This window comes from Protopterus annectens, chromosome 3.part0 (genome assembly GCF_019279795.1).
Source record: "Protopterus annectens isolate FY-2018-M chromosome 3.part0, PAN1.0, whole genome shotgun sequence".
Lineage (NCBI taxonomy): Eukaryota > Metazoa > Chordata > Ceratodontiformes > Protopteridae > Protopterus > Protopterus annectens.
In genome coordinates this window covers 1,407,878,397-1,407,899,150 of record NC_056731.1, presented here as the reverse complement: position 1 = coordinate 1,407,899,150, position 20,754 = coordinate 1,407,878,397, and positions in this window count along the sequence as shown.

Here is a 20,754-nt window from a genome sequence, read left to right as displayed (position 1 = left end):
CTAGACAAGTGATCACAAAACATGACCTGTTACTCCATTACCTATTTGAATTGATTGGAGTCGGATTTTCAAAGACTCACTGCTGTCATCCAGTGTTCACCCTGGGTTTGTCCAGACATCTTGAGCATGGCCACCATATGTTAGGGGCTACTACAGTCACTCAATAATGTCATGCACAGGAGAGTCATACATAACTTTTGTTCAGTAGATGCAAGATCTGTTGCTCTATTAACTTATTATGTGGACTACAGTAATATTTGGAAACAGTCATTGGTGTTGTCTAGTAATTCCACAATGCATCTGTAGTGCTGCATATGTGGGTATTCTTTCACCTTTATGCTGACTGCAATTTTAACAGTATCCCTGGTGTCTAGTTTCTCTCCCAGTGCATATTCCATTCTACAGACCTTATTATACTATCAGCTGTCCAGAGATTACATGTCAGACAAGTATTCCTGGTGTCTCATGTGTCTGTCTATGTCCATGTACTGCACAATTTCAAAGGGAAGTTGAGAGGTATGAACAACCCCACAATCACACATGTGCATACATGGACCCACACACACACACACACACACACACACACACACACACACACACACACACACACACACACACACACACATCCTACATAGATCAACCCCCTCCACTTCATCAGACTGCACTCACAGACAAAATAACCCCCACCCCCCCACACACACTTACAGGTGAGGTTACATGAAGATATTGCACACAGACTTCCCATTACCCATCTATCAACATGCATGACATATGGCACTCAACAGCATGCAGTGCAGCTATAGTCAATCCATGCTAGCAACATTATACATGTGTGTGATGCATGGGTTGTGTTAGTAGGTGATGCCCCTTCCCCTGGAACACACTGCACCCATGTACACAGTATTGCTGTCCACCTGTTTGGAGCCCTGGCATGTACTGTACACCATACCTCACAGGTGTACACACCATTGCTGAATGTGTATTACTGTGTCAGTTATGTCTGCTCTGCTGCTCACAGACCCTATGTGTTTGTCCGACACATACCTGGGATGATATGTGGACAGATGTAATTTGTGAATGCCTGATGTTTGATTTACATATCTCATCAGCAGCAGTGCATGTATGGCCAATACGATACAATTACACGGACAACCTTCAAACCTTACTATGGCTGTGAGGAGTGTACACACCCTTATTGATATGACACCCTCTTCCTTGATATGCCATGGGACCACATTACTGCATATGTTAACATTACATGAACCTGATATATGACATATGATCTGTACAATCAAATGCAGTGTCAAACAAATGTGTTAGTTGTGCGGATGCTGATTGAGATGCATACACTTTGTGAGTGCATATGTGTGCATGCACTTATGATGGTCTGTTGCACTTACTGTTTCGTGCACTACAGCAGTCACTATTCCTGGCAGTGGTATACTCGCATGGGCCATCTGCATTTGCCAGTATTTGATCAGTCTGTTCTACACATGTCCCCCAACTCTGCATGATCGCAAGGTCAACTCATGTACGCATCCCTTGGAGTTCACATACTGCCATCACTATTGCTGTGGAGTCAGGGTTATGTCTGCCACAGTTCCTGACCCTGACTGTGTGCAGATACAGCCATTCATAGCACTGTTGTGTCATGATGACACCTCCTCCCCACCCTCAGCCTTTTTGCAGATGCTTGACAACTATGGCCTACACATGTGTGTCATTTTGCAGTATCCCAAACACTGAACACCATGTGTACCAGCCTAATCCTAGCTAATGAATGGCAAACATACAGGTGTACACTGGCACTGGCAAGGTACAGATGGGGATGTTGGGCCTGAGGTAGGGTAAGGTGTTGGTTGTGCAGCACATGTATCTTACTTGATACTGTCTGTAGGTTTCCACTGTGGTCTTGGTACACCAGTACACATTGCAACACATGCCTTTTGGGGACCTTTTCTGTTATGCATATGCTACCTGTAGAGAAGCCTGGCTGATGTTTCCTGTGATATCACTGTCCCATCTGATTACCCTAACCCATGGGCCACACATATGCAGAGTCCAGGCAATTGCTGATATGGGTACTGCACAGCTAGTACTTGCTAGACATTCCTGCAACTCCCTTAGTGTTGTGGCATGTTACTAGGCAGCCTGCATGACTGGTTTGCTACATGCGACATCATCTGTCTTGGATGGCCATCTGTTTATTTTCTACATTAATCCTGTCCCATACATCCTCGCCACAAACAGGACTGTCTGCATTGTTTGCCATGGTATATGCAATGGTGAGGTATGGCTACATGTCCAACTCCTGGGTGCTACCTGTTGGGTATGGGGTCCATGCCATGGCATGTAAGATGTGGGCAAGCCACGGCTGCCTCTGTTGCAGGTAAGTGGGCACATTTGATGGCCAAACATCTTGGACAGCAGACCATTTCTTGGTGTGACACCAGTGATGTGTACTTGCTGTAAGGTCAATTCTCATGAAGAATGCATGCTGTCTGTACCTCAACAGCTGCTTCCACTATATTTTATCTAGAGTGTGTGCACACATATACTTCTAGTGTTTGTGAAGGTATGTATTCCCCATATTTGCTGTCCTAACATATGATTCCATATTACACACTCATTGCTCATGTTAGGACCACATTGCAGGTTGTAAGGGTTGTGGTCTATAGTATTATGATATGCCGTAGTGTAGATCTGTAACAGTTGGCATCTTAATACTGGTATACACACTGTCGTAGCACTGTATAAGGGTGATGTTTCACACATGTCCCTACTGTAGTCCATTTGCCCCACCATTATGTTCATCTCTGTGCACACATTTTACAATGACAGGATGTTAGTTATATTGCAGGAGTCTGACATACCCTTCAGATAGACCATCATGGTGACCACTGTGATGCAGTGCAGTTAACAGCAACAATACATGAACATGCACAGCATGCATTATGGGTAGGTGTGTTAAATGTGTGCATGGACTATACCATGGCCATAACATGACTGGTGTATTGGCAATCCTGAACAAACACCATACTAACCAGCTACAGGCTGCTGCCCTGGAGGTATACTAGAGGGACCTACATAAGTGTGTGAGAGATGTAATGTCAGTAGCCACAGCTGGGCATTGGTACAGGGTGAGTGCAGCATTACAGTACATCAACAGTACAAGCCCATAATACTACAGACTATGCACATCTGTTTATTACTACTACGCAGCAACAGACTATATATATTTCATCTCACATATGCATGATCTAACTAGACAGATCTGGATAGATACACAACAGTGATCTACTGATGTGCTCTGTGGCCTTACCTGCATGCTCCTCTGCCATTGTGTGGGTAGCACCCACCTCTACTATGCTCTCCACCAGGTGTTGTGTGTGCGAGTGGGCAGGTGCCCTGAGGCTGGCAAGGGGCTCCTCAACATGTGTCAGGGGGGCTGGATGGCATGACAGCCCCCATTGCAAGCTGGGCCCCCCCCTGACAGCAACAGCACACTGATGGGCATGGCGAAGTAGATTGGTGCATCAGTGTTGGACCTGCTCATAACTGTGGTTATTCAGGCTGAGATCGTTTACCCTGTGGACAAGATCATTCCACAGGGTGGTCCACTCTTGCAGATCATGGGCTGTTCGGCCAAACAAAATGTGGTAGTTCTGCACCAGGTGTGAGATGATGACATCATTCTCCTCCGCTGTATAAATGGGCAACCGTTCCCTTGAAATATTGCCTGAAAAACATAAAGATGGAAACAGGTCTGAGCACCTCATACTGCAAGGTTATCATAGTTGTTAATACATATCTCTGTCTCCCCCCCACCATATCTGCAACAACAATCTGATCACACAACTCAACAGGTATGTCTACAGAATGCCTACAGTTGGGACATATATCATATTGTACTACACTTTGTGCTATGTGTTTGTAGTCATGTTCCCTGTGGGGACGCTATCATTGGTGGCCTGTTACGGACAATGTCACCTGCATGTCATTGTAAGGGCCACATTGGTTCCATATATGCATGTGTCCTGTTTGCTATGTAACTGCTGCTCATCTGTTGTTTTGTGTTAATGGAGATAGCTATGCATGCTGTTGGACATGATCCGGGAATGTGTGGACTATTACTACCTACGTATGTTCTATAACAGTGACACAATAGCATGTTTGGGGAACAGTTGCCAGCAGAACCACTTCTCCCACCTCATCTGGCCATGTTACCTGGCCACATCACATGTGGGATCCACCCTGAGGCCTCCTATTCTACTGGTCCTGCACTACCTTCAGGTGGAACTACTTCAGGGGAATGTGTTCACCCCCCCCTGGGAGCACACACAGACAGGATCCTGTCACCCAAAGTCAGGTCCAGGGTCTGGTGCATAGAGAGCTCCATACAGACTTGGGAGATGCACTACAGCACCTTGAGGCCCTCAGTACACACTCACAGAGTCTGCATGCTCCTGCTGCTCAGCCCCCAGCACAGGCACCTTCAGGGCCATGAAGATGATGTTGTGACTGCCCATGGGTGGGGTCCTTGGTCCCATTGTTTCCATATGGGGGCTCATCGCTTCCACATCGCAGATTACACTCCCCATCCAGGGTGCTTACCCACCACATATGTCATATACCGCCCTGTAGAGTGTCTTCTCTATCTTCCAACCCAACCTACCTCTGCAAATACACCTGCTATCCTTCTCCAAATTACCAATCCCAACTTCACAAACAAGGGCAATGTGTTCCCAACATGGGGTTCACACCTGACATAACCGTCCATGTTGCACACATTTACTGCTGTATATACATGTGTGTATTAATATGTGTTATGTTCCCTCACACATATCATGCAGCACTGTCATTCAAAAGTAAGGGACATGTATTTATATGTGTGTGTGTGTGTGTGTGTGTGTGTGTGTGTGTGTGTGTGTGTGTGTGTATGTGTGCAGATATATATTATGAGTTACATATATATATATATATATATATATATATATATATATATATAAATATATATATATATATATATATATATATATATATATATATATATATATATATATATATATATATATATATATATATATATATATATATATGTACATATACCTGTCTGTATATCTGTAGACATACACACACACACACACACACACACACACACACACACACACACACACACACACACATATATATATATATATATACATATATATATGGGGTGCATTCAGACATCAGGGCAACACTCTCTAACTCTCCCTCCTGCACAGCTGCACTGTTCTGCCTTGCTACAACACAGACAGGTGCCACACATGGACACAGCCTAACATTAGGGGGGGTATATATAGGGAAAGATTGCAGGTAAGCCTATTACATACGTATGGCATTTGTGCATGCTACATTACATGTTAACATGACTGTCCTGCAAGTGGTGGGCTCTGGAACTCACGTGTCCATCATAACGGCATTACTTCCACCACTAGCTATTGGCCACGCTAATATACATGTTGTGCATTACACAACACACACTATGATGGCTTACATCTTGTCAATCATTGCTGATCTGCACAGTTGATGACTATGGCCTACTACCCACAGGGACAGACACTATTGTCCATAGCAATTGTTCAGCTGGACATCATTACAACAACACCTGATGGCACATATAAATTATTCCACATCATCTATCATATTATTATGGACCAAGTACTACATTCCATCACATACATATATGCTTCACATACCTGTTGTGGGAATGATGTATCTTCTGGATACAGTTTGCTGTGTGGATGGCTGGATTGATTTTTTTTGTTTGTTTTTTGTTAGTTGTATTTGTTTTTTTTTTTTTTCTTTCTCTCTCTCTCTCACTCTTTCAGTCTCTTTCCATAAAACGGATTGAGCTGCTTTGAATAGATTGCAGCATGGATTTTTGTAGGTGATGCACATGATCAGGTGATGGCCTCTGTACCAGTCAGTGTCCACCACTTGCTACCTGCATGCAGCCTGATGTGTAGTACTTCCAATTACCACTGTCATGGCAACCCACTACTATAAATTCCTTCATCATGTGGACGTGGTCCCTTTACCTTTCCTGTATGGAGGACATCCTTCCTGTGTGTGGGCAGCAGTGTTACAGACAGCAGATAGCGGTACCTCTTACAAGAGGACTTGCAGACTCAAGCCAGCTACATATTTGTATAAGGTTCCAGACATACAGACAGTGTGAGTAGTGTTGATATATGTATTGTATACCACCAGTGTTACAGAATTTGTGTGTACATACTAGTTTAGCACAGAATGCAGTCTGTCTGCATAGCTCTCAACTGTGGGCCTATCCACGTGATGGCCAGAGGATTGCCTGTTATGTTTTGTCTGTCCACCACACAGGTCTTGTGTCAGATATATCACTGGCATTGTGTCTGTTGAGTGCTATCAGTACATGACTATATCCATTTGTGTTTCTGACTTCATATTTCTGACTAAGGGTATGTTGCAAACTATCCTGTAACACTAGCAACTTTCTCAGTGTATAACAACACTATTTGTAATATGGCCCTGTGTTCCAGCCTCTGTCTTTTACCTATATACCAGGCTTTGTCCATATGACATACAGTAAGAGGTTGTTATGTAACTGCCTGTGATTATGTTGTGCTGCCATTCCTGTCATCATTCTAGTGATATTGTGGTCTGCACACATATTGTGGGGTAGGGTCCATATATATGTGCGCTACAGCTGAACAAAACATGTGTGCCCTTCTGCAGTCCAGAGGTCAGTGTATGTAACACTGTTATATGCCCCTGTAAGTCAGGCTGTGTGGGAGGGGAGTAAGCTGTTACAACATGTGAGGGATGTCAGTAGTAAAACTCCTTAAGGTATATGGCTGTAAATTTTCATACATTTCACGTTGGGAGCATTGGTGGCCTAGTGCTTACTGTCATACAGACTGTTCTGTTTGTCAGTGTGATAGTGATGTTTTCATTTAAGCATTGTTATGTAACAGATACATCCTCATTGTGGCAACTTAATTCTTTTCCCCCTAGGGGTTGAGTACAATTGGAGGTTGCTGAACTATACATTTGCATTACTTACTGTTGATTGATTGTTATCCTCTGGCCCAGTCTTTCTTTACTGTTGTACTACTTGAAGGACTTGGCCTGGACAGCAACATATGTTATGCTTTCGGATTACTGTATAAAATGATCTGCTTGAGAGTTGCATTACTCAATCATTATGTATTTCAAACACCTAACAACTATATGACATGGCATATACAACTGTAATAGTACACAAATAAACATGTCTTATGTATGCAAACCTGTGTGTGGTGTCATATCCTTTGCCTTCTCTGTGGGTATATGTTTCATGCAATAATTGTCTTTTGTATGAGTGAATCATGCACTGTCCATTTTAAACGGTGGCAACTGTAGGAATACTGGCTGTTCAATATGCTGCTCACCCTCTAAATATGTATCTTCCTGTACATATCTATGTGTGTGTATATACATAATCTCTCTCTCTCTCTCTCTCTCTATATATATATATATATATATATATATGGGTATCTGCATATATGTGTTTGTGTATATGTATCTTTGGATTGTTTATTGCTTCCACATTGTACATTCCCTATGGTAGCCAGACTGTACTGCATATGTTATTGATACCATCCTGACATCATACCGGTAGGATGGATTACTGTTAACTTCTTGTGGCTATGTTTTGTAGGGTCCTGGGTATGAGACTTAAGTGTTGGTATGGTGTTGCAAGGCAGATCTGTTTGGCTGTGGGGGAGGGGGGGATATCAGTAATTACAAGAGGCACTTAGCTTGGGACCCCCGTTAACGGTGCCTTTGGTCATATATGTATTTGTTGTGTTCTCTTTTATATCTATAGATATATATCTGTATTTACATATATATATATATATATATATATATATATATATATATATATATATATATATATATATATATATATAGATAGATATATAAATACAATGGAATTTACTACAGTGACAATCGAACCGGGAATGATTGCTCAGAAAGCAAACGCTCTGACCACTATACTATTGCAGTATTGCTTCAACTGCGTGTATCTAGATATTTATCTTCTTTTGCCATTTAAGCTACAGATTGCGTAGCTAAGCAATGGGCAAACCCGTGCACCTACTGTTAAATTTAATCTGATAAAAAAAAAATTCTCTACTGCTATTTTCTCTTGGAAGAGACACGCTTCACTTATTGCTGTGGTATCCTGTGTGCATCTGCACTTTTGCCAGACATCCTGGCGACCCCCCATACCTCTCAACCTCTTCAGGCACACTATTTGGACAAAGCTTGACAAATTGTGGTACAACTACGGCCATATTTTCATTATTGCTTTTATAAACTTGGGACAGTTGCTAGGGTAACAGGATTTGTTTTAATATACATTTTATCATGGATTTAAAGTCGGACACTGAAATGTATGCATTATTTACCGACTTCAATCTTGAGATCATCCCAGTGATTTGCCAGGACAATTGGGATGCTATATGGTTGTGACATGTGTACAGTCTGCGATAATTTGTACAGTTGGGAGGTATGCAGCCTTGTATGAGCATTCTCGCTCATTATTATTGCTGGGCGGCACTTCCTGAGTGTAGGGGCATGTGTATTGTGAGAGCTCTTCTCTCAGACACACCCCCTGCCCTTGTCCATGCTCTGTGTCCGTTTAGGAGCAGAGGCAGCGCCCCTTCATTACTATGCATGGCGCACTGCCGTGCTGCTTTTAAACAGATGTTTCCGTGCAGGAATTAGCTATTCCTGCATGGAACATTACTGAATCCCAGGGAGTGTTTATTATCACAGAACACCACTGTGATATTAACAGCATGTACTCTATCTAATAAAATGCAAAGCAGAAGGTTTAACGTCCCTTCACAGAACTGCTGTAATTTGAAATATTGCTTTACAGAATTATTTTAAAATACAGTATTTTACTTCTGTGTTGCTGTAAAGTGCAATGCAAAATATCGCACCACCAGTCAGAATCCTCCACAACCAGACATGTTACAATATGGCTTGTCAGTGCACAATAGATATATTTTGCTAACCATATGTGTTCCATATTTTTAATTCACTAACAAAATATTTTTCTCTGAATGTTTTCATATACTGTATGTTGGTCTGCATCACAACTTCACTCTCACAGAGCTATGTTGCCAACAATATGTGTCATTTGTATTACTTCTGCAGTCCTATAAATTGCACATAAAATGTCAAACCTCCAGTAATCCCCCAATATGGCACAAAAGTATCATTCAGTTTTTTTTGTTTTCAAAATGCTACTTATTACCACAAAATGCTCCAGTTCTCTTAACAATATGTACCCTGCCTCATAAAATGCAGTCTACAGTGTCACAACTCTGTTCCAAAAAATACAATAGTGTTAAATGTTTTAAAAACTGCCGTGTCTCAGTTGCTTTAAAGTGCAATGTAAAATATAACAGGCATGCTAAAATAATGTAGCATGTTTTATACTTCATCTCTACTTCAGCAGAACTACAGTATCAATAATGTCTTACATCTTCTTTTCAGTAGTGTGTGCTACATCTTGTTGCTATAAAAATACAATACAAAATTTCATCCAACATAAAATACCTTCCAGGTCCAATTTCACAACACATGTATGCTTATATATAATTTCATCCTTCATCCTGTTTGATGAAAGCTTATGTTGTCTAAGTCGATAACTGGAAACATATATACTGGAGGTTAATATTTTTTTTGTCTGCTTGCTTTGCTTTTATGGGGCTAAAAAAAGAACTTAATTTGTATACTTTTTCATTATTACCATCATTCAAAATCGAAAAACATCAGTGTAGCACTGTATTCTTCCATTATCATGACTATCATTGACTAAAGTGCCCCATTTTGTATGTACATATCCAAGCATACTGCTCAGCTGGAAAGGCCACAGTGATTTTAACCAAGAAAATTAAAGGCCTTAAATCCATTAAGTATCTAGAAAGATTAGCACAGCTCCTCTTGTACCCAGTAATCTTCCAGCTCTGAGGTGACCTGTGCCTCACCTTCTGAGGCATGTAAGACCCAGTCCTACTTGACGTCATATTTCTTCACAAAGCAAGAAGCAATACCTCTACTATGGACCTAAATCTGCACTGGCAAACAAATCTATATAGAGGGATTGTTTATTAACGTAACATATTCTCTATCTATGGAATACATTACCACTACATGCCAAGCAAAGTAATACTTTATCTGCCTTTAAAGTTAGATTTGACAATTTGATAGGCAGACACAAGGTTTTATCAGACTTATCATGTATGGCACTGCTTGATGTGAGAAATGAGAGCAACAAAGTGCATCTACTTAAAGTTGTGTATGGCTATGTATCTTACTATCCATGTAATTGGCTGTCTATTATTGTTCATATGTTCCTATCATTACAAAATTCACCATAACTAGTGTGGTTAACTCTGTAATGGAACACTAGATATGTGAATGCTGTGTGATGGCTGACTATGGCATTTATTATAGAAACAAACTAACCAATGGTCTCTTATCCTAGCTCAACAATAGCCAACCCTACCTCTCATCTATATCATTGGTGATTATCATTTCTAACATGCTGCAGTCCTAATTCTGATTGGTTGTTCATATTTAGGTATCATCAGGAATTTTCCTAATGGAACCATATTTATGCAGAAGAGACTGCACCAAGAATAATACTGCACCAAGCTCCAGTTAGCAAATATTGGCACAACACATTTCCATTAGTTCATCTTTTCTGGCAGTTAAGTTGGAAATCTGGAACAGCATCTGTTCATGTGTAATTCAAGATGGGTATACTGAATATTTCTGCATATTTTTATCTACTTTCATTATCTCTACAGGTCTCTTCCTAATGGCACCATGACTTGCACACAACTGGCCTATTCATTCAGGAAAGGTAGAAGCTGTGCACCCCCAGGATAGGAGAGAGCTCTATGACCCACTTGTTCTTGCCTTCTAAGATCTTTTGAGCCATCTGTCCCCCTAGCGGTGTAGATCAGGTGGTAGGAAGCAGTCAAGCATCATGTCCTGTTGGTTCCTCACAGACTAAGCCATAATTGCCTACTTAGGGAAAAGAGGTGATCAACAGTTGGAAGAGATCACTACAATATCAGGGTTGAAGAGAACACTGTTTCCCCAACTCTGGGGAAGTACAGAGGGACTTGCCTCCCTGCAAAAAGCATATCTTTTAGTTGCATACTCAGAAGATGTGTTTCAGAGCATGAGCAGTTAATTTTTTTCAATTATGTTGCATTGACATTAGCAACATGAACATTAGGATGTTATGATTAAGTACATCTGTACATATATATATATATATATATATATATATATATATATATATATATATATATATATATATATATATATATATATATATATATATATATATTTATACACACACACACACACACACACACACACACACACACACACACACACACACACACACACACACACACACGTCTATTTGAAAAGAGCAAAATCCAAAAAGACAGAGACAACATTGCCTAGACCTCACAAGAACTGATACTTGGAACACCAGTAAAGAACTCTGGAAAAGTTACCACTTGTCACACACCACAAAAAACACAGACTAAAGCAAATCAAACTCACTGATGTGAGGGAGTTTTGCCCCCTCACCCTCCCCTAACTAAATATAACAAATCCAAGATCGCACTACAGTGGGGAAAAGGCAAAGGTCACCATGGTGGCCAAGTGATTCTTTTCCCACAGTAAAATTCTGGTGTTCTGAGAGTTCGTTCATGTAAGGTTTTGGCAATGTCATCTCGGTCTTGTTGGATTTGGTAATGATGGATTTCGGTCTTTACAGGTAAATCCATATATATATATATATATATATATATATATATATATATATATATATATATATATATATATAGGGAGAGAGAGAGAGAGAGAGAGAGAGATAATTTGTTTGTTTGTTTGTGTCTTTCGGCTTTTCCCGGTTAGGGGTCGCCACAGCGGAACTCCGGTCCGCTAATGATTGGCAGTAGAGTTTTACGTGCTGGCTTGCCAGGCCTAATGCACAACCTTCAACGAAGGAACGCCAGTTCACACATGTCAACACACAGAAGATGCTCTAACTGAGAATCGAACAGGCAACGTCTAACTGTGAGGCGACATACTTACTTTATTTACATTTCACTTAAGAAACTGGTTAAACAAGCAATACCAGCTTGATTGCTGTTTACTTATTTTAATAAGAATGCAAAGTGACCTTTGACATGGATCTTACATTAGAAGCTATAACAACAGTCTGTTTTAGTAATTTATATGCTGATATCATTCCTGTACAACTAGTTCTCCCTACACACACACACACACACACACACACACACATATATATATATATATATATATATATATATATATATATATATATATATACACATACATACACAGACACACACACACACACACACACACACACACACATATATATATATATATATATATATATATATATATATATATATATATATATATATATATATATATAGATATCTATATATATATATATATATATATATATATATATATATATATATAGATAGGTTCATAGGATGGTACTAAGCCCTAGGGCCTATACAAGTCTAGCCATAACAATTCCCTGGATATTTCTTCCCACAATATGTACTTTCCTTATATATATATATATATATATATATATATATATATATATATATATATATATATATATATATATAGACAGGTAAATGGTTTTAGGAAAGTCAAAATATATTATCTGTGTAGAATTATTTATAGTATACAGTGATATTGCTAAGTTTATGGCTTTTGATCATTCAAACATACATAGCACAAAGCACTGCCAAACTGGTTGAGAACTGTGCTGATTCTATGACTGAAAAATAATTTTCATATTCAAAATATGGACTATACAGAGAGCTTGAAATGGTCACATTAAGATATGACAAGTCTTTGCTCGACAGAGGCACAGCAAAATAATGGGTATAGTTCCCCACACTAAAGGGGTGGCGTAAGCCACAAAACGATGGGCTAGGCTTGTAAATGCCCTCGGGCAGATAGCCTAGTATGAACCTATGAACCTATGAACATGTATATAACATTAGAGCTGATTACTTTACTTTCTTAGGACAAGCAAGATAGTGCAAGATAGTGCATAACTTTACAGGAATGCTACAGCAATGCTTTTTAGATGTTTGCCTCACTTGTATGTTGTATTTTGGACCAAAAGATTCATCTGTGTTAAATCTGGATATAGCACAAGCTACATATTTTATGCTTTTTTAACTAACAAGTCATGACTAATATTAATTCTATTGTCCTATCTGTATCCAACCAATGATGCAATATTAGTAAACTTCATTTTACTTATGTAGTCTGAAAAGTTACAAAGCACTGCCAAACTGGTTGAGAACCGTGCTGATTCTATGACTGAAAAATAATTTTCATATTCAAAATATGGACTATACAGAGAGCTTGAAATGGTCACATTAAGATATGACAAGTCTTTACTAACAACTGTCTATATACCTTTATGGGGTTTGCATTATTTTGTGGAAGTGCTATAATATTGAATCCCATTTTATTAATGTTGATAATATTGAACTCACTTCATCGAACCACCGCAGCTATAAAGATCTTCCTAGGCTAAATAACCAGTTACCCAAAAAGAAAGAAAACCCAATCTGAACCATCTCCAACCCCCTCTAACTAAATATACCAACGCCAAGATCACACTATAATTGGGAAAAGGGCGAAGTTCACCATCTTGCACAACAGATTACTTACCCTGGGAAGACATTCATAGCTGCAGTGGTTCCATGAAGTGGCCTTCGATATTTTTATTGTCGACAAAATGGGATTTGATATTATGGCACTTTGACAAAATAAGGTAGACACCTTTATTATATCACTGCCTTACTTTTTTTTATTATGTACTAAAACATATGGACATCATTAAAGAAATTAATCACAGAAAAAATGCCTCTACATAGTGCACTGAGTTTTTATTTCAATCTTTGGCTATGCAGCTAAGAAATAATGTAATACAGTCTTCCTACTACAACCTCAATATCTGCATATTTTCTGGAAATCTGGATTTGTATGTCAGTGAATCTACTCCAGTGTCTACATAATGTTGCGGTGACACTCTGGAGTGGCTGCAGTATAGATGTCTTTTGGAGCTGATCATTTCCTTCATGGAGCAAAGTTCAACTCAGTGACACAAAACAAGCCTGACAGTGCAAACACTTTCTGCAAAACAGAAGGCTAATTATATGGGAGCTTTTCCAGCAACTCTAGAATCACTTAATTACCAATTGTGGAATCTATGTTTTCTTAACATATTATGCATATTATGCTATTAGTGTACACTAATGAAGTTTGAGTTACAAGGTAAACAGTTTCACTTCCCAAACAGCTTTTCCCTTAATGATGTACTTTGAATTACAATGCTAGAAAATATCATCATCTTGTCACATTCTTCAAAAGAATTATTGACATGATGTTAAGTTTTATTTTGGATTCCCTGGGCTACATTTCTGCTAGCACATATGTAGATTTCTTTGTGTGGTGATAATTTGTTAATACACAACATGAAATAATAAAATGAAAAGAGTTAGTATTTTTCGGATACACTGATTTGCTGATTAATCTACTTGTAAACTTGTGACAGTAATGCTGAATTTCATACAATAAAGCCGTGTTAATGTATCTAATGCTTTCTTAGAAGCTCATGTTTATAGAGTATGCAGCAAATAACTGTAGGAGCACAGCTGCAGAGTGGAATGTGCAGGCAATGCTCAACAGTTCGGCATGTTAACTTCACTAATCTAACTTTTCCTGTAAATGTAAATGTTTCTGTTAAAATAAGTAGTTGTTGTCAGTGTCTACAGCTCATTTATCCAAATATAGCATTAAGGCACTCATCTTTATGTCATATTTATAGAATATATAAATGACAGTGTCTACATAGAGCAAGTTTCCAAGTGTTTATTTAAGTCATATGAGAAAATTAAACAAACTAGAAATAATTAGAAATAGGTAAGCAAACATGAACATAACAATGTATAAAACTCTTTATGATTCTATACACATAGCAATGTTTCTGAAGATGATGAATAGCTAAAGGCAGAGTGGCATATTACATACTAGACAATAAGCAAACTATACATCAATACTATGATTGGAGAGCGAGCGTTCTCCAGCAGGGTATTAATGTACAAGTAATGCCCAGTGAAAAATGAGTCTGCCACTTTGGACTGAGGAAACGGAATGTCCGCCATTATTTTACACTTGCTAAGCAGCATTTTTGCTGTTTAGCGAGTGTAAAATATAAAAAAGTAGACATTACCAAAAAAGGTACATGTGTGTCTGTGTGTGTTTATGTCTGCGTGTGAGTGTATGTGTGCATGTCAATGAAAGTGAAAGTGAGTGAGCCATCATTTTACACTTGCTAAGCACTTATTTACTGAGTGTAAAATAAAAAAAAAACAGAAAAAAATACAGCATGTGTGTGAGAGTGCATGTCTGTATGTAAGTAAGAGAGAGAGCGTGATCGAGCATGTGTGTGCGTGTGTGTGTGTGTGTGTGTGTGTGTGTGTGTGTGTGTGTGTGTGTGTGTGTGTGTGTGTGTGTATGTGTGTGTGTGACAGATGGAGAGAGTGAGAGAGAAAGTGAGAGTGATGTGTGACAAATGCATGATGTAAACAGAGGAGATTGCCTGTGAGAGAGATCGAGAGAGTGAGACTGATTGTGTGTATGAAAGCAGCTGGAGACTGAGAGAGGGTGAGACAGATCTTGTGAGAGTGAATGTGTGTATGAAAGCAGAGGAAACTGTGTGTGTATATGCATGATATATATTTGATGTAAAATGCTTCCCCCAACACCATTAATATATACTACAACAAGTTTGAAACAGTAGGCGGAGGAACTATTTTACATTAAAAATATATAAAAAAAATAATATAGTACTTAAAAAATAAATAAGCAAGTAAAACACAACAATTTTACAGCGAGCCCATTGTCTAAGTGTAATAATGCCCTCCAGGGTGTGTGTTAATGTGTAATTAATGCCTTTCCAGGGGTGTAAAGCCCCTCCGCTTGTGGTGTTGGGCCTCATAATACCTCTGGGCGGGCATTAATTACACATTAGCACACATCCTGGAGGGCATTATTGCTTGCTTATATGATGATGGGTCATTGCTATTCAAAAAAGAGCACTCTGATTGGACAGCCCGACCAGCATGCCCATTGTCAATTGAGCATATACCAATAGAATAAATCCAGCCCCTAAAATTCCATTCAGTGGCCAACTTTTCTATTGGAATATGCTACAGAGAAACAGTGTAAAACAGAAGAAAAATCAGGTATGTTCTCAAAATAAAAAAAAACATGTACATGATTTTCCTTCATTTTGCACTGCCCCTGCTATTCTTCAAAAAAGAAGAACAGCAGCAGATATTCTTTTTCTCCATTGCTTTCTTCAACAGCACTGACGTACTGTGCAAGCATGGGAATGTAACTCTCATATGTATTTGTAGTACATCAAAAAAACACGGAAGAATGGGAAACACCATGGAAGAACACTACGATGCCATTATACAAAGACATTATTTAAGATAGGTATGCAATTTCTTTCTTAAAAAATGTCATTGTACAATAGCAATATCCCATTCTTAGGTGTGGGTATACCAGGATTTACCCATGATCAACCCACACCAGCTGTGGGTAAATCCTGATATACCCACACATTCTTGTGGGTTATTGCCTAATAATGCCATATATTGGACTAGAGTGGATAATGAAATCAGCTGAAAGCTTGTGAACATGCTAAATTATAAAGAGCAGTAATATTTTGCTTGTGACAGCATCGAGCTAAAACTTGCTGTACTGGACCAGCTTGATACTAGCTGCTCAAACCCAACAAACTAAATCCAAGCATAGTAAGATCTTAACAGAAGACAGACCGAGGGCAGGCAAAGTTTGCAAGTTTCTGGGACAATCAGGAAGTATTAGCCAAGTCTTTTTCTAAATTGTACCCCTTCTCATTCTGGAATTGTCAGAACAAGACTTTTACTCTATCCTACTGTAGTAGTAATACTGTTACAAAACTGGAAAGTGACACTAGAACGGAGAGCAAATAAGATGCAAGCTTTAATAAGTTACTTATTAAAACTTAGTACTTCTTGTTTGCTTGTCTTTAGAGTGTTGCTTTCAAGATTTGTTGTTGTTTTCTACACTCTCACCACAAGATGATTGTTTGTTTTCTTGTAATACTCATACAGTTTGTTTTGTCCCTAAGTCTATTAGTATACAAATCATCCCAGCTAATCATGCACTATTTTAAGTTATGTCTTGACTTTTTCCTCTAACCATAATCTGCACATTAAAATTATCGTACTTGTCAGTAGGAATACTTGTATTATTATGTTTGTAGTAGACAAAAGGACTTATCTGGAACCTTAATGGCACTAGTACACATTCTGTGTCTTTACAATTTCATCATTAATTACAATATAAGCCCCTGTAAACATGTTGTAAATAACTGACTACACAAGTTAGTCATTTATGTAGGAGTTCCCAGAATATAAGCTTAGGGAAACACTTAATCTTTTGTATGTGTTATCTAGAAGGTATGCAGCATTTTTTCCATTCTGTAAGACTATGTGAAGCCTCCAAATGCCCATAACTTCTAATAGAAGGACAAATTATACAATATAATTTCTTTACAGGTTCATAGGTTCATAGGTGATTACTAGGTTAACCACCTTAGGAGACCTTTTTAAGCCTAGCCATGCTACCCAAATGCATTGGACAGGTTTTTATACCATAGACTTCTATGGGGGTTAAAAGGTACATGCCATTCATGCAGCACAAAGTCTGTTTGGAGGCTATGGTTAAATAGCAATTCTAGTGGGCTTGATAGGTCATGTTTCATGCTATTAAAGAAGCAACTGTGGATATTATTTGAGCCCATCGATGCAGAGTTTTTGGCTTTGGAGAGTACATTGAGGATCTGCTCTCTAGGGATAGGTGGGGGAGTTGTGGCTGCAGATGTTTCTTGAGAAGTGTCTGTGAGGGAAATCAGAGTAAAACTGGAGCTGAATTTATCAGCCAGTAGGTATGAAACATTTTGTGATTATATAATTAGTAGGCAAAAATAAATAAATAAATTCTTTCACACAAAAAAAAAAAACAGGGAATTATGTGAAGCTGAATGGGAAGCTGCTTCAATTGTCAAGAATAATCAAAGGGAAAAAATTATGAACAAAGTGATTTGCAGTTGTAGGAATCATTTATAAATTGACTGATTCATCGCCTGTTTTTCTTTTCTTTTTTTTCGGCAACCATAAAGTTAATATTTTTAACTAATGTGGGGTAGAATACAGGGCACCAAAATGCTTTACTTGGGATGTTTCAGTGAGCTACAGCTTTAACTGATTAGATTCAACCAGATGATGCTGTAGCCAGTTCAAACTGAGAAAATTAAGAAATGCCTGAAGAACTAATGTTTAATAAGCAAAAGTTATTTTAGTTCACTATTAATAATTAGACTAAGATGTTTTGTTGATTGGCTAATCTGATGTAGCAGTTATTCTTGGTCTGAATATTAAATATAGATGTGTGGTTGGGTTTTACAATGCCAGAGAAAACTAAAATGTATTTTGGTTTGCTGTCACTGAGGATGAGTTGCAAAAACAAGACAGACCCGGTGATTCAAGAAGCTCGGTGTAAGGATGGTTTTAGCCTTGCGCCGAGCATCCTCACTACAGATGGAGCAACAGCGCCATATGAATATGTATGAGGACGTGCTGCCGCACCCTCGACGTGCACAGGAAACATGTGTGAGTGCAAGGGGCATGTACAAGTGCTCTACGGAGGCGTAAACATGCCCGACACTTGCAAAACCTACTATGCCTACTAGTAGAGCCTGTCCCTAATAGTAAGTCAGTAAGTCAGTGTCCGTGGATACCGAAATGTATGCTAAGCATACAAGAGTGTCCACGAACAGTGAAATAAAATCGAAGTAGTAAACACACAAGCACATAGTGGAATGTAGAGCCCTGTCCCTAGAACTGTCACAATTAGATTCCCTGTTCCTGTGTCCCTATTATACATTTGAATTGCAGCAATAGCGAAGGTGTAAGCAAAGTGCAGCATGTCTGTGCATCGCCGCCCTCCGCCGAGCATAGCTTACACATCATATTCATTCAGATAGATAAAAACATGTGGAATCAATGTAAGTGTCAATAGAGGAGTGTTTAGAGCATCTGCCTATCAAACAGGCAGTCACGGTTCGAGCCCAACAATAGCACATGTAATTTTCCATGTGGAATGAATGTCGTTTTCCCATAAAACCGACATAAGAGTATCCCATGAGATATTTAACTTAAATATAATTCAAGCAAAGTGGCACTGTCATAATGAATAAGGTACTAGTAAGCAGGTGTAAGTACAAACAGGCAGCAGTAAACACATATAAGTACCAGTAAGCAAGTCTGAATGCACTTGTGCGGGTCTAAGCAGTGCCCAGCATAGGAAATGTATATAAGTATATACAGATATATAATATATATATATATATATATATATATATATATATATATATATATATATATACATATATATATATTTATACATATATATCTATATATATATATGTATATATATTTATATACATATATTCATATTTATACATATATATATGTGTGTATATATATATATATATATATATATATATATATATATATATATATATATATGAAGAAAGAACGACGTAACAATAAAGCATGCAAAAGGAATGAGAAGGGAATCAACAACAACCCCAGTATTATATAGCGCTGTCAGTGTATGTCAGATCCAGCTGGGCAGGAGTGAACAAAGCACTGCTACTCACACCACAGGCAGGATATCACCAGTGGGAGTAACATTGGTGATTTGCTAAGTCTACTTTATACACAGAAGGTAGTCCCTGGTGGGACTACCAGAAAATTGATAGACCATTTGGCCTTCTGACCATTACACAAGCAAAGGCAGGTATGTTCAAGGACTAAATGGTGGGAGAGCCTGAGAATACATAGGTTGGGACAACATGCGTATAGGGCCCCTAACGCTCTGGAGAGTGCAATGTGTGGAGGTGTGTCATGGCTGCGATAACAAGTGAACAATGGATGGTATGCATGTATTTTGAACACAGGTAGGGTGGAGGAACTATGGGTGTGAAATTATGATGCAAGGCATGCCAGGGTTGGATGGGCTGGTTCTAACTCGACCACCCCGTGGAGGTCAGCAAGTTCGTTATAGGCATATATGCATACACACATGCAGACATCAATATGTAGAAGTACATTCTCTGTAACACACTCATTCCATTTGCAGACATAAATAACATGAATGTACCCTTACAAACCTCGACAGTAGATAGAATAATAGGTTGCGCAGAAGAGGGATGGGACGAAACTGCTAAAACGCAGAAGTGTGTACAATGTCCGAAGTCAGTGCTGTGCTGAAAATAATCAAAATTGAGGACTTCCCCACACATGGAATCATTCCTGTGATCTGCCTGCTATAGCAACGACAATTACTAAACTGGTCTATTTGTAAAAGAAATACTCCAAACACATACATAATTAGGCTCTCATGTGTAACATGTGCGTTACCACATAGTCATACATATTAATTTATTGTAGT